The following is a 15372-nucleotide window of genomic DNA, read 5'->3' as shown; positions in this document are numbered from 1 at the left end:
TTGACGCTTTAAGGCAGGGAAATGTGCTGATGAGAGGTCCGCAACAAACCAAGCTTATCACCTAATGGCATCTCAGCCCCCACTCGGCGAAGAAGCCCTTGCTTAAATGTCACGGGCAGGCCGTTGTCACGGACAGGCCGTTGTCACGTGCGAGGTAATTAGAGAGGAACGCGGTCACTCGTCATTACCGCTGATAACAAAAAGTAAGTAGACGTTCAGAAACACTGCACACCATTTTCTAGCATACCCTACTTGTGATGAGTGCATGAGAATCCATGAAAAACCCTTAAGAATGCTGTTTATTGTGTGCAATTGATTATTCATTGAAGCAATGGAAGCAAAATGGACAGGAAGTCGTTTTTCCTGAATAGTACTCGTCTCCGTTAACTCATTCACTTACTCAGCCTTGCTACCGCTAGCTAAACGAAAAAAGGCAAGCAGGTAACATGTCATTAAATGTGCAACTGTTACTCTAACTGCACTTGTACTCATGTATAATTTGATACTGTAGTTGTACGTATATGTATATTTATATGTAGCCTCGTGGGAAAAGCAACAGATCTTCTGGCCCGACCTGCATCACACTCGACAAAACCAATGATTCACTTACTCAGCTCGCAAGTTTCACTGATTCACGGGTGCTCGACTATGACTCATGGCTGCTCAACTATGACTCACTGGTGCTGGACTAGGACTCGGGTTTTGCTGACTCACAGGTGCTCGAAGCCACATAAGACATGACAAAGACTCGGGTTTCACTGACTCATGGGTGCTCGACTAAGACTTGCTACTTGCTACAGGTGCTCGAAGACTCGTGAGGCTTGCCAAAGACTCTAGTATTACTGACTCACGGGTGCCCGACGAAGACATGAGTATCACTGACTCACAGGTGCCCGATGAAGTCTTGAGTTTTGCTGACTCGCAAGTGCTTGATGATTACTTGAGTTTCGCTGACTCACAGGTGCTGGTAGACACATGAGGCACATCAAAGACTCAGGCTTCACTGACTCACGGGTGACCGATGAACACTCAAGTTTCCGTCGAGCACCTGTGAGTCAGCGAAACTCGAGTATTCACTCACTCACGGGTGTAAGTTGTTGCACATGTGCAAGTTTGTGCGTATGCGCTCCGTGATGAGTGACTCGAGAGAATCGAGTACGCGATTCACTTTGTGTATGACAATCAATAAATGAAATCAGTTTTCCCATCTCTAATTCACGTGCACTTGGAGCTGGTGGATATCTTGGGGAGAAGTTTGAGATGGTCTTCCATGGAGGGGAAAAGGGATGCATCTTGCTGCTGATTAGCTTCACTTAGCTTCTCACTCCGGCACTGCATAGCACATTCTTGTGCTGCTGATTGGCCGTGCAAACAACCCATAAACAGTAAAAAAAAAAGTGATTAAGCATTCATTATTTCTGTAAGTGGATTTTCTTTCTGCGTGACATGTGTGAAAATTGTCTGAGGGATTTATATTAATTATAGAGCGAGTACATGGTATCAGCTTATCACTGCCTTGTTAGTCAGCGCTGCACAATGACGAGTGTTATCCAAACCTTCTTTATGGTACATTACAGCATTGTGTGGGATCACAGATAGTGATAGTGAATAATCGGGTTACTGGCAGCGCTCTGCAAAGAGGCTTTAACAGTCATCGCTCACTGATGAACGCCTCCGGAGCACGCAAATGTGTTCCCATCAAAGTTGGCGTGCGTCTTCAGGATGGACATTCCCGTGGACCGTTGCTAAGTAGGCAATCAGTCATTGTGAGTAATGGCAGAGGTGAAATGTAAGTAAACTCTGAAAGCATGCGCTCACAGCCCCCCGACAGCCAGATGTTGCGAGCGGGTGCCAACGTGACTCATTAAACCAAAGGAGCGCCATCCATTGGGCCCCTTTTGCCACGGCTGTGGCGCTCATACCGACCAGCGCCACTTCTGCTGGATGCGCTCGGGGGAAAGAAGCCAGCTGGGATGGTTCCTGTTTAATTATGGTGGCAACAAAGGACATTTGTTAAAAGTACATTTAAGAATAGGACCATAGGGAGGCTGCTGCGGTATTAGCCGGCGCAAAACTGTTTCCTGTAAGCAGCAGATTATGAAAACATTAAGCAACAATTACTGTAATGAGAGTTATTGAAGCGGCAAGGTAGCAGACAAGCTGTGTGCATCTGCTTGCCGCATCTGGTTGCAAGGGGGCAGACGTGAAGGCATTCATTTCACCCCTCCGCCCATGTAGAAATGACTTGCCAAGGTTTGACGCGTAACGAGAACGGGCCAACGCGCAATGAATACCGACGGAGCTCGGCGAGATGAGGGGAAAAATCATCTCGACTGGCAGAGATTGCATGTTGCTCAGCGACATCCGTATGTCTCACCATTTTCCCAGCTTGGCTTTTGTTTAATTCTTGTTTTACCAAGGCAGTTTATTGACCACAATCCAGAACCCAAATCCTATCATTACCTCCACCGAGGGGATTTGGGTTTTGTTTGTTAGCAGGATTCGGCAAAAACTACTGAACTCATTTCAACAACAAAATTGTAGATAATGGCCAAGGTTTAAATGTTGCCTCACTTAACCACAAATTTCTCAGTTCATTCTCAGTTAATAATCCATAAATCTTCGTGGAAAAAGTCATGTATTTACACGGGAGCACTGTCGCCTCTTGCACAAAGTCAGCTGGGTAGGCTGCAGTTCACCTACAACCCTCATGTGGACAAGATTTATAGAAAATGGATAGACATCCAATGACAACAAAACACTAAAACTGCAATTTCGAGTCTCCAATTAACCTAGCATGTACTGTATGCTCTCCGTCCTCAGATTGCATACGGGTTTGTTCCTAAACTGGGATATAAGTCAAGGTTTTTTTTGATGTAAGTAGAATTTATACCTAAAGCCTAGGTCACAACCGTAAGCACGACTTCTTGGCGCTCCCCAAAACGTTGCTTTTTTTTTTTTTTTTTGCTGTTGGAGAGCGTAGTTGTGGTGACCATGTAGCAGCAGTGGCCTCATGCAGGGCTTCTGAAACTTTATGGGAACACGGACCCCCATACAGGAGAGAACATTTTTCAAGGACACCCCTGCCAATTAAAAAAAAAAACAAAAAACCTACAAACTAGAAATGCGAAATCTTTTTTTTTTCAAACCGATACCGATAACTTGACAACATAATTGCTTTTCAAAACCGAAATTAAACCGATAATCGCAGACTTTTTATTTTTTATATTTACTTTTTAAAATTTAGTTTGTGCACACCTGGAGGTAAGAAGGACTGGAACAAATTAGGATTTGACCAACTGTACTAATACCACATTATACACTACTATCAGGAGTATAGAGCGGGAGGAGCCACGTGCTGTGGCCCAGCAAGGTGCACTATATTCGGCACATGCTCCGAGCAGCCGGTGTGACGCTACGGAGGTCAGGAGAACTGGAGTATAGAGCAGGAGGAGCCACGTGCTGTGGCCCAGCAAGTTCCACTGTATTCGGACACATGCTCCGAGCAGCCGGTGTGCCATCACAGAGGTCTCTGGTCACTTTTCAAACATGCTGCAGGCGTGGTAACCATGTGGCGTTTCAGGTGGCTGATACATTTTTTTTGTGTGCTCAATGGGATTTTTCCCCCTCATCACGGAGCATTTGGTACAACTAGCACGAGAAATGTCGCTGAAAGTGAATGTTTGTTTTAAAGTGAGCTCAGACGAAGTTATGGCAGGCCGTTAACGTCACAGGCAGAAGAAAAAAGGAACGCTTGATTTGCTCACTAGTACGGGTAATCTCGCCTCACGAAGCGTTTTTGTTTTTTTTTATATATGTTTTTTTTAATGATTGGTTATCAGTCGAGATGTCCCACTCCACATTTTTGGTTTCCGATCTGATTTTTTGTTATAGTCTTGTCGATCCGATCTGGTTTTTAAATAATAATAATAATACGTTATAATAATAATTTGTGGAACTGAATATGGTTATGAATATAGCTCTTCAAAGCATTAAACCTAATGCAACCAAAGTGTTGCTGAATTTCCTTGTTTATGACACAGCATGAGTAACACATGTAATCTGTGAGTCAGATCCCTAATCCAAAAGTCCATCCATCCATTTTCTATACCGCTTCTTCGCGGGGCCTATCCCAGCTGACTTCGGGCGACAGGCGGTGTACACCCTGGTCGCCAGCCAATCGCAGGGCACATATAGACAAACAACCATTCACACTCACATTCATACCTATGGACAATTTAGAGTCGCCAATTAACCTCACTTGCATGTTTTTGGAATGTGGGAGGAAGCCGGAGTACCCGGAGAAAACCCACGCGCACACGGGGAGAACATGCAAAATCCACACAGAAATGCCCAGGGGAGAATCCCGAACCCAGGTCTTCCCGATCTCCAAGCTGTTACTGTGTTGGCCAACGTGCTAACCACTAGACCACCGTGCGGCCCCAATAAAAGTCCATTCAGTAAAAGCTAACATTGGACAAAAAGGGCATGCAAAATACTTTAAGGGTAGGACTAGTCATCTGACATGGTTATAGATCAATTTGTGGTGTGATTTAGAATATATGGCATTTTTTTAAACAACCTCTCTTAAGGCCCAATTAAATCCGTTTTATTTTTTAGAATTCATTTTTTTTTACCTTTACTACTTATTTTACCAGCATAAAGTGTGTGCTGTTTTGGTTAACAAATAAAATGCAAAAATCCTTACATTTATTGATGCACTACATCATTGGCCCATTTTGTCCAGTCATTGAGAAATGGATGTAGCTTAGCTAACTTTTTAATGGGATGTCAGCCTCAGCACATATTGCTACAAAATCTTCAACAAACTGTAATGCCCGTGCTTGAGATTAAGGAAGATGTAGTCACAGATGTAACTTCAATCGCATTATTAATGTAAGACACTTTTATGACACCCTTATTTTTAGACAATTGTGACAAAGAGTACTCTTACTTTGAAGGCCGAGTGTGTTGTGTGTGTTGAGAATGAGAATGGCAGTTGAAGGTTGATACAAGCTGGGTGCAAGAATAAACGTGCCTCTCGTCGCTCAGAACCTGCACATTGTCAGTGGGCATTGTAAAATGGTCCTTATATTATAAAATGATCCTTACATTAAAGCTGTAAAACAAAACACGGTGAACATATACTCATCCAGCCTGAGTCGCGCACACACACACAGCTGCACTACGCTCTTCTAAACTAAGCTAACCCTGCTAGCTTCCCTTCACGCTCCGTAACAGAGGCGTTTCCAAGGTTTTTCACCACCATTTCAACATGTTTAGTAGTGTTTGTGATGAGATTCTGCCACGGCTGGGCATGTCTGCATGGTGGTGTTGCGTTGTCTTCTTCTTGAAGGTGACAGGAGTCGAGTGGCAGCCAGCTTTGTGTGGCCCAGAGTTACGAACATGGATACGGCAAACGATCGGCCTGATCTCGTGGCAGAAGCAGATATTATCTGATCTTGAAAATACAGCTGGTCGGCAGCCAGTCCCGATCCTGTAGATCGTATAGGGACATCCCTAATTATCGGAGCTATTTTTAATGTTACTGGATTGATCGGTATAACGTCATAATTCCCTCATATCGGCCCGATAATGCACCTCTGATGTGTTCACTTCCACGGTGATGGCTTTGCTTTTTCTCAGCACCACCTTACGCCTGGTAGACATAATGAAATGCAAAAAGTTAATTAATAAGCAACGTCATCCACTCAGTGTGCTGCTCCAAGCTACATATTTGTCCGCTTCGCTTGCTAAAACAAGTTAGTCCAGTGTTTGCGAACCAAAATTAAGTAATTGATTAATTTATGGGGGTGCGTACTTAACCATGAAACGGCGAAAATTGGAACGCCGTAACCCGAGGACAACCTGTATTTTCTTTTTTTTCCATTTAATCTAAGTCAGCTTCACCCTGAACTCCAAATACACCTTTTTGTCATCTCTGAGGACATAAACCTGTCAAAAGCCGACCAGAAGTCAAAACCCTCTCGTCATATCGTCAATAAACCTGACCCAGATGACCGTCAAATGTCATGTCGAACGGTACTGCCTATAGTTCAGTTTCAGTTGAAAATTATATTGTAGCTGAAAATCCTCTCCACACTTCCCACTCTGTATCCCCTGAAGATTCCACATTGCCATCTGTTGTCATCAGCAGGCAGGGAAATGATTTCCCCTAATAACAATGTGACGGTGTTGTGCAGCATTGCTGCATGAATAAGTGCAGTAGCGTGACCTCATTGAGCGCATATAAAGGATTGCATGTTGCAGCTGATGATCACACGCACAGTGACTTTTGTGATTTATTCATTTCACATTACGTTCATTCCCAATTCCCACAATATTGACTCATCAAGGCGCCCGGCAGGCCTTTTTAATCAGAAGGTGGGATTAAGCGGCACAGCCCAGATAAGACGTACAGTAATGCCGCTCTCACCCAGGGATTCTAAGATGGATGGGCTGGGCCGTAGTCTGGATGGAATGCCTCCATTGGGCCATTTGGCCTGGTGGAGCCCATCAATCAGGGTGGCACCAGAGGTCTAGGCCGAGGCGGTGTAATGATGCAAGCAGCATGTGGCCAAGCCATCCCTGGCCGCTGGGGTGGAAGGGTGTGCCCTGTCCAGCAGTCCTTTCAGCTCCCTCGCCGCCATCATCCATCATACGCCAGCTGGGTTCACGGTGTGCAACAGATTCCTTGAGGTTGGCTTTGATGAGATGTGGTCCACTAGGCAATACATAAGTGGCCTAATAAAACGGACATTCCTTTTTAATGATTACATTGCATTGTCCCATGAGTGATGATGGAACACCAGAAAAGGGCTGTGTTTTCCAGTAATCTACTAGTAGTACCATTCTACCTTCCAACTACTACATCTACACTGTGATGATGCAGCATGAACAGCAACTGGGGTTTAGTATCTTCTTGCTCCAGGCTACGGGAGTGAAGGGCAACCGGAGGTTGAGCTTTGCAGTTGTGAGACATCCAAGCCTCTACCAGCTGAGCCAAGCAACACACTAATATCGGATTTTCCACCTTCCTATTTCCTTTTGTATGCCACAAATGATGCTACCAATCATACCAATATTCTTTGGGTTTAATGTAGTCTAACCTTAAAGGGTCCCTGACATGATTGATGAGCTTTGCTTAATATGTTATATATCGTTTGTAATTATGCTCTACATTGTTCCATTTTTGAAAGCGAACGTTAAATTTGGAAAATTGACATTTATAGTTGATGGCGCCAGCCCTGATGAACTAGCTCTCAGCCTTATTCCGGAAGTGGTGTCATCATTTCATTGATGACGGCTATGAAGGAACACCTTTACAAGAAGCATTTGGCTTGGAAGTACGGTATAAATGCATTTTGAAAAAGGATGCACTTCCGCCGGTACACGGGGCAAAAAAGGCGAGAACAACGTCAAAGTTGCCACAGAACAGAGTAAGTCATGTCTTGTTTACATAATGTCTTCTAAGCACTATTCCAGGTTATGTTTACTGTGGGGGACGGCAACGGCGGCTGCGAAGCTGACGAAATATAAAATGAATCAGGCTATAAAGACCCCCTTCTGCTCATTAAGAAGCCTATTTAAAAGAATAATGGAAGGATAAGCAACTCCAGAGTAATTTACACTTAACATTCTGTGTTTTGAAGGCAACCAATCTTCATCTCCATGTCTTAAAGGGGAACTACTATGCTTTTCCTCTTTTCTGACCTACAAATGTTGTATTCTCATGTTAAACGATGCCAACACGTCAGATAATAAGGTTTGCACATTTGGAAGTGAGACCTGAAAGCAGTTTTGGATGGCTCAGCACACTGTGTTCCACTGACGTCAACTCAACCCGGACTTTCTTATATGCATGCCCAGGCATAAGCTGTAGGCCACCCTGCCCCACTCTGCTTCGCTCTGCTCTGTTCACCGTTTTAACGCGTATGGTTCCCAGGAAGTGTTTGTTCGGGTGTGCCTAAAGAGGCAAGCATCAGGTAGAAGTGGCTGGAGTTGCTGATTCCCGGCCAGCAAGAGAAAAATATGCTCATCTGTCAACGGCACTTCACATACGGGACTGTTTTGTGAACATGGGACAATACGAAGCTCGACTATCCGCCAAACTGTTGATGAAGTCCGACGCCTTTTCAACGTTACTTGGTTGTGTTGAAGAGTCAGAAGAGCCAGCTGTAAGTTAACAATTTACCTGTGTCCTAACTGCGTTTATTTTGTGTAAGTAATCGGACAAAAGCGGTTGTCTGTGTAGCATCATAGAGCGTGCATACAGCGAGATAGTGTGCGAGAGAGTGTGACCAATCATAGCGGAGTGGGCTCAGCGAGAGGCGTACCTGGAGGAGGGTGGAGTAAATTACACAGACCGTTTTGGTGGGGGGCAGGAAACCGAAGGAAACACTGCAGGAAGAGATGCAGAGTCTGGAAGATCTAGAAAGCTTTCTGTGCGGGTTATGGTCTGTAGCTGCTTTATAGGAGTCCAGAACTCAATACAAAAGCCTGAAAATGAGTGTAATAGGTCCCCTTTAAGGCTTAAGGCTGAATCCCAATTCTACCCCTTACCCCTCGTCTTACCCCTTACCCCTAGGTTTTGCGCGTTCACGAGAATCAAGTGGTGTCCCAATTCTCCTTAAACCAAGGGGTAAGGAGTAAGTGCTAAGGGGTACATACCCCTTGATAATAAGTGTGGTCAGAGAAACAAAGGGGTAGGCAGAGCTACAACACCCGCTGAGAAGATGGAAACGTGGAAACCGAAAGAAACACATAAATGTAAGTAATTACGCATAATTATTGACTTTCACAGTAATGTAACTCATGGTTTATTATATATTTAATAATTTGCTACTCCACGTAAATATTCGTTTTGAATTGTTGGTTTTCACGAGTTATAACTAGCCGGCTAACACGGATATCTGACTTCACTGCAATCTACCGCATTTAATAAATAATTAGACAACGATTAGATAGCGACCGTATTTGCCTGTTCATTGTAAGTTGTATTTGAAAGTAGCGAGGGGAATCTACATTACTGAACTGGCCGAGAGAGTGCCATGTTTGTGTCCGACTAAAGCGCCCCCTTTCCTGGCCACGCCGGGTGGATATCCCCCGCTCTACACTCCCGAGCTGCGTGACAGCGCGGAGGCTGCTTGGATGCCCCTCGCCCGCCCATGGCAGGTGGCTCGCCCCGCTGCAGAGTGTACAGTGACGTTGCTGTTTTCTTATCTAATCATTCAACGCAGCACATCGTAGTGAAGTCTGTTGGCTGTGAATCATAGCCACCCTCGTCCACCAACAATTGTCATGGTGCAGTATATTTACTGTATTCAGCATACAGTATGGATGGTCAGGAAGTTCCTGCAGGAGATGCTGAGCCAAGTGAAGTCTGATGCTACAAAATAAAGCACTCCAGGACCTTTCAAAAGCTACAATCTCGGTATGGAAAAGTCAAATACAACAAAATGCAAATATGGACTTTTTCACAAAACAATCAGAGAGAACATCAACGACAGGAGGAAAGCGAGGCCAAAACAGGGAGGTTTTCAAACCTTGAAATGATGCTTGATAAGGTTTATGCATTTGTTGATGACGTTTGTTATATTGTTATTTCTATTTCATTTTTATACTTGCTACATTTTCTATTTTTATAAATGTTCTTACAGTGCTGGTAATAAGCTGTTTATTACAATTGCTTGTTGTTTTGCAATAAATGTCACATTTGTGCAAATGTGTGCATTTTTATTTTGAACAAAAGGCGCCAACTATAAATGTCATTTTTGCAAATTTACTGTTCGCTTTCAAATATGGAACAATGTAGAACATAATTACAAACAATATATAACATGTTAGCATGATGGCCAACACAGCAACCGTCTGGAGATCGGGAAGACCTGGGTTCGATTCTCCCTTTGACATTTCTGTGTGGAGTTTGCATGTTCTCCTCGTGCGTGTGTGGGTTTTCTCCGGGTACTCCGCTTTCCTCCCACATTCCACAAACATGCATGTTAGGTTAATTGGAGACTCTAAATTGTCCATAGGCATGAATGTGAGTGTGAATGCTTGTTTGTCTATATGTGCCCTGCCATTGGTTGGCGACCAGTCCAGGGTGTACCCCGCCTGTCGCCCGAAGTCAGCTGGGATAGGCTCCAGCACCCTAAAGAGGAGAAGCGGTATAGAAAATGGATGGATGGATATAACAAATTTAATCAAAGTTGTCAGGGACCTTTTAAACTCCTCCACTTGGGGCAGAATTTCATCCCCAACGTGGAGATGGCACTCCACCTTGTTTGCCTTCCTATTATTCTGAAAGGTACATCACATGGAGGAGAACACAGGAAGCCGGCATTAGCAATCTTATTATGTTGCGCGTACTTAAATTGGAAAGGCAAACGAGGAAGCTTCCGCCCTCGCTATAAAAGTTCATTAAAGGACATATTTTATTTCACATCACGAGCTTTATACCCTCACGCAAACATATTACGCTCCTGGCCCAACGGGCCCCATAAAGCAGGCCTCATCAATACGACCGTAAAGCTAATGCTCGTATGGACTCGCCGAGCGGAAGGTCATTTGGGAGAAAGCATGCGGTGCAAAAAGGTATGCTTATAAAGATGTGGTTGCTGGGCTTTCTAAGGTGCTGCTGCAGCCTAATGGGTTTCTTTCCTGTGCTGGAAGTCAAATCTGGGCCAGGTTGTGCCGCGTAATGGAAGCGTATAAAAACAGGGCCGCTCTATGGTTTGTTTAATGCTGTCACGTTGCAGGCAACTCTTGGCCCTCCACAGTATTTATATTAGCAGCAATTATTTTTGGGGGGTTATTTCGTCATAAATTCAGCATGGGGTCAGCGGGGTAAATGAGAGCTTACAAGTGCTTTATGAATGTGGCTTGTTTAACGCGACGCAAGACCTTTTGGTATTTGGCTTTCCAGCAATGCGATAATGAAAGATGTTGAATCAACTAAGCCTTTTTGCCGATGAAATCAATGTCGGGGGTGGGGGGGAGACAGCACTTGAACGGCTGATAATTGCTTTTTTGTCCTGGCTGATTATTAATAGGTAATGGTCACGGAATCTTCAAATTGGATTTCAGCATGGGTTTTGAGCGGCTTTATTTATCATTTTACCTTCCAGCGTCATTAAGAAATATGCTTTTTTTTATAAATTTGATATTGATTGTTTCATTCATACGAGGAGGGATTTAACGCCAAGTGAAAAATATCCCCTTTAAATCCGTGTAAAGCCCCTAAATCCTGATTGAGTCGTGGCGCAGCCGCTGCCTGTTTTTTGCCGTGTCACATCTTGTTAAGCTCATCCATATTTGGGCATCTAATCAACGAGACCCGACTGAACCTTATAATTAAACAATGCATTATTACCACCACTTTAATTATCCTAACTATGGAACTTTGTTTTAATTAAAAACACACGTCCCCGGTGGGGGGGAGGGTTGCCTTAGCTAAAAAAAAAAAAAAAAAAAAAAGATGTGTGCAAAAGCAATTCCAGCTGGGTTATTAGTTATTGTAAAAGTTCCTGTTGAGGGAAAGTTCACCGTGACCTTGGAAACAAGTGAACAGCGTTGACATAGCATGCAAATTAAATGCTTCATTACGGCTCTGGTTCTGTCACGTGTCCAGTCCAGGCATGAAAGTGATCATGGTGGGGGGGTTAATAGCAGCTTTTTACAGGGGGCGCCGAGCGTCAACGTCTTTTTTTTTTTTTTTTTTGCTAAAGAGAGCCTCGCCATCCAGAGATGATTATTATGAAGACGTGTTGCCAGGACTTAATGAGGTTCCAGCACATTACATACACCTCCTCGTGTCATTAGGTCCCGTCAGGCGCAGAAACACTCATTTTGCTAACACGAACACCCATTCTTCACTGACAAGGCAGTGTGGTCCAGTCGCGTCTACTTCATGACAGCAGCTACTTAAAAAATGGATTAGTCAATCCCTTGCGTGTTGTGTGCGGGGAGAGAATTTCCTTGTTCTGTCCTTTTGGATTAAAGTTAAAGGATCTATCCAGAACTTTCCACAGTGTCATTTGTGACGTTGTTGCCATTCCCATTCAATAGTTGCTTTTAGAAATGAACAACAGGAGCCGACTCGCGTCAATTGGGAGCCGATGAGTTTTTTTCCTCGTCATTTTTTTTGTTTAAAGGCGAATGTCATTGGTCAAGATGTGTGGCGGCGTCCCTGTGTCCACACTGAGCAGGGGGAGGGGCGGGGTTAAACACACACAGCACACGGAGCGCAACAAAACAGCACACAAACAGGAGAGAGGGAGACAGAGGTTGGCGAGACACGTGCTAGAAAGGGTAAGGAAAAACACGAGTGACAGATCTTCAGTAAAGACACAACTGTTACCTGGGTGCTGCTTTTTTTTTAATTTAGCACTTTTTCATTGATGTTTTGTTGTGTGTTTGTTAAAAATAGAGATTTGACCTTGCCTATTGAGATGGGTCTTTTTTTTTGTATTTTATATTATATTTTTTGTAGCTGTTCCTTGGGGATTTAAATAAATCCATTTAAATAATAAACATCTGACATGTACTTTTTACATTAGTAATTCATTTTACACAATACACATCATTTGGTAATAAGGTCACATTATGTAAATGGAGCGTTGTTGCCGCTTTTTGTAGTTTTTTTCAGAAGGCTTTATAGGCAGAATAGGTGTGTCCCATTATGTGCATTCTTAGCTGCCTTTTTATCTGTTTTAATATCTTTAGAACGCGCAGAAAAGTGAAAGATGTGAGTTCATGTCTCACATAAGGATTGCGGATGATGGGCAAAATAAAAAAAAAAAGTGCACTATTCCTTTAAGAGTAGAGCCGTCCTATCTAGTCCGACTAGTGTTTGTCCCACCTAGTCATTGATCATGAGCTGATGATGTTTAAATGTTGATTTTCTCTGATTCCTTATACTGGGTAATAGGAGTGTACCTGTGACTATAGGGGTGTTATTTCATGATGAGAGGGCTCTAATAATGTTAAAAATTGTATTTACTTTTGCAAAATTCACTTATTGCGGTCAGGTTTGGAACCAATTAACCGCAATAAACAAGAGATTGCTGTATTTGAATTATGATTCTGTTCAACTTGCTTTTCACAAAAAAAATGAATTAAATGCAAATTCTATAAGAAAGGCATTGTTTTTGACAAAATTTGTATGTGTTCCTTTTGCAAAGTACTGTTTAAGCACCACCACCATTTCAAAAGTACCGATTTAGCACCGGTATTGGATAATGTGCAAATGATACCAAACCCTGCTAATGCACCAAATCTTATTCAAGTTCATGGTTCAGGAATTAAAAGGGATTGAAATTAAAAAGAACTATCCAATCCTTTCATCAACCAACTCCATAGATAGTCAGAATGGATTTAGTGTGTTGGTTTTCATCTGATGTTTTGCTTGTCTTTGTTGTATACACAGCTACAGGTATGTGACGATAGCCTTCACTTCCCGGAGTGGTCCGATGCAGTGCCATGCACGACCGGGCCGGTCTCGCCGCAGATGGCGGTGTTGCGCCGCTGCGGGCCTGACTGACAGCGTGCTGATATGTCAGTTAGAGTCCAGATTGGGGTGTCACTCCAAATCTGGGCATTTTTGCTGCAAGAGTAGCAGATAAACAATCAGCATCGCAAATGCTTTCCGACAGCCGGGCTAACAAAATCTCCACACGCGTCCTCGTGGAATGTTGAGCAGTCTCAAAAAAAGAAGTAAATGCAAATCGGATCTCTGCCTCAACTGCTCATTTGCACAGATTTGTCCAAAAAAAACAAAAAACAAACTGAGGTTGAGGTTGTTCGCCTTGACAGCCCTATTTTTATACCTGTGCAGGTTGCAGTCCTTCATTATGGGATCTATTGAGGCAGCTAGCAATTAATTCTAAAGGAATGATGATGTAAACGTCTTTCCCCCTCCTTCGCTGATATACCTTCCACATGCAGTCTTAATAAATGGAAGCTCTGCAGGGCCCCTATTGCGGACGGCACTTTCCATTTATAAGAACAGCATCAGTTGTGGCTTGAACAGATTTATCTGAAATAGGTTTGGAGGCTTCACAGGTAAATACTTAATGTCCTTCTGTGGGCGTCGGGCTGCACGGCTACATTGTTGCGCTGGGAACGAGAGCTGAATTCCAAATGAATAGAAAAGGCACTTGAGCGGCCTTTTTTTTTTTTTTTTTACTGAGGTGAGCAGCCTACACGTGGCAGGTGGTGGGGCCTTCATCCCAGCCACGGACCCGTCTGCCTGCTGGCTCTCCCGACCCAACAAAGCCATGATTTAATGAGCCTGGAACACTTTGGTGCTTTGAGGGTGGTCGGGGAGAGAACCCAGGCAACAAGTATTTGCATGATAATGGCTGGTTAGACGGCAAAATACTCCACAATGTCAAGCACTGATGCTTATGTTGAAGCTAGCCAAAAAGGTATAACAGTCATCCCTCGTTTATGGCGGTTATTTGGTTCCAGACCTGACTGTCATAGAGGATTCAATGTTAATAAATGGAATATTTTTGCAGTCAGAGCTCAGAAAACCTGTTTAGGACTTTGTAAATATGCTTTTTAACATTATTAGAATCCTCAAGACATCAAATAACCCCCATACACTCCTATTACCCAATATAGTAGTCATAATAAAAGAAAATAATGCATAATATATAATCCATAATATAGACTCACACGTTAGCATTGGTAGAGTTCCTCCTTGTTTTTATACTTCCTGTTTCTGTACGGTGCACCCTGTGGTGGCTGTTGTCTCATCTCATCAACTACATATCATCACAGCATCTTTGAATGTGTCCTCTGAATGCCTTATATTTGTATTTCATTTCATTGCTGTTCAAGCCTGTGAAAACGACCCTAGTGTTGATATCACCCACAGTAAATTTAAATACAACCCACCACCACAGCTTCAAAAAATCATCAAATCAGGGGAAACCCTGGCACTGTTTTAGTTGGAGCTTTGTTTTTGTGTCCTGTTTGCCGGAATCAGCTGATTGGAGTATATAAATGTGGGCAAGTGTGCTATGCTCTCTCTCTGCTCCCTACTCTGCTGGTGCTACTTTTGGCCGCTGCAGGCTCGTTCCCACCTCTTCTTGCTACAGGGCCACTCAGCTGCTTCGTGCTGAGCAGCTGCCTGGGTTTTCTTTCTTATGTTTTCAGTTCTTGTTTGTCCTGGCGTGACCTGCTGTCCTGTTTTTGGGTTTGTTTTGTTTAGACAGGACAACGGCCGTGTAATAAACTTGGATGACTTGATCTGTGTTCTCATTAAAGGTTCCCTGACATGATTGATCAACTTGATTGATTTAACTTGCTTAAATATGTTATATATTGTTTGTAATTATGTTCTACATTGTTCAATTTTTGAAAGCA

Source organism: Dunckerocampus dactyliophorus, chromosome 12 (assembly GCF_027744805.1).
Source record: "Dunckerocampus dactyliophorus isolate RoL2022-P2 chromosome 12, RoL_Ddac_1.1, whole genome shotgun sequence".
In the NCBI taxonomy this organism is placed as follows: Eukaryota; Metazoa; Chordata; class Actinopteri; order Syngnathiformes; family Syngnathidae; genus Dunckerocampus; species Dunckerocampus dactyliophorus.
The sequence above is the reverse complement of the archived record's forward strand: the minus strand, read 5'-3'. Positions refer to the sequence as shown.